Here is a 996-nt window from a genome sequence, read left to right as displayed (position 1 = left end):
TTTTGCTATTGGAGATCTGACGAGGGTTATCTACATTTCTCTGAACAGTCGGTAAGACCCACAAGATCAGCCTGTAACCCGATCTGTCCTTGTATTTTCAGCATGCTTGAATTTTCAATATGATCATCACTCTAAAGGGACAGCATCAATGGGCTGATCTTTAAAGCATGACTCCTGGACATCTTCCTGTTTTACATACTCTGGCATGATCTGCTAAAAAATAATGGCTTTCATTCCAATAATCATTTTTCAGTCATTAAAAAATGATCAAATAATAAATAATATCATCTAATGAGGAAGGAATTTCCATTTTTTCCTGCCTTGGGGGTGTTGGGGCTGGAGTGGTGGCAGATTGATGAATGGAGAGAAAAGATGCAACTGCAGATTTAGCTAAATCACTTCAACCATTTGAGAATCAAGTAGGTAAAAACATGACATCAATACAAAGAAAAGCAACCTCACAAGGGCTATATCTATTTTCTTAATTCTCATAGCCCCCTCTCAGCATTGCATGTGGAGAGTTTCCAGTACTCTACCAGTCTTGGTGATGGGAGGGAGAGTCAAGCAGAGGCATACCCATTCCATTCCTAACTTGGGCAGTGGCTAATGAGTGGAAGGCAATCTGCTTCAAGTCAAAACTCACCTGTGCTGGGCAGCAGTGGCATGGGAGAGAGTCGAGGGTGAAGACTTAAGCTTACTGTGTGGAAGAAGGCAATGGTAAATGATTTCTGTATTTTTACCAAGAAAATCCTATGAATACACTACTAGAATGACTGCAGATGGAGAGTGGAGTGTTCTGGGAGAGATGTATCCATGGAGTCGCTATATGGGTTGGAGTGGACTTGACAGCATAAGACAATACAAGTTCTCATAGCTGACTGAATAGAGTAAGTAATTTTAAAATGGGTAGCGTTATATTCTTCACTAAGGAAGCATTTTTATATTCTACATTTTGGCATTTCCCCTTCTCCCACTAAGGAAGATATCAAAGCATTT

At 40.2% G+C, this 996-nt stretch overlaps 1 non-coding gene across 1 annotated transcript; it reads left to right on the top strand.

Annotated features, from left to right (window-relative positions):
- The first annotated feature begins 495 nt into the window (after positions 1 to 495).
- On the top strand, positions 496 to 633 carry LOC119948559. Its single transcript, XR_005456948.1, has one exon. It is a non-coding gene; the product is annotated as a small nucleolar RNA SNORA7 (small nucleolar RNA).
- The last annotated feature ends 363 nt before the right edge of the window (positions 634 to 996 follow it).

This window comes from Tachyglossus aculeatus, chromosome X4 (genome assembly GCF_015852505.1).
Source record: "Tachyglossus aculeatus isolate mTacAcu1 chromosome X4, mTacAcu1.pri, whole genome shotgun sequence".
NCBI classification, from domain to species: domain Eukaryota; kingdom Metazoa; phylum Chordata; class Mammalia; order Monotremata; family Tachyglossidae; genus Tachyglossus; species Tachyglossus aculeatus.
Note: the sequence above shows the minus strand (reverse complement) of the source record. Positions and strands in the feature narration are given on the sequence as shown.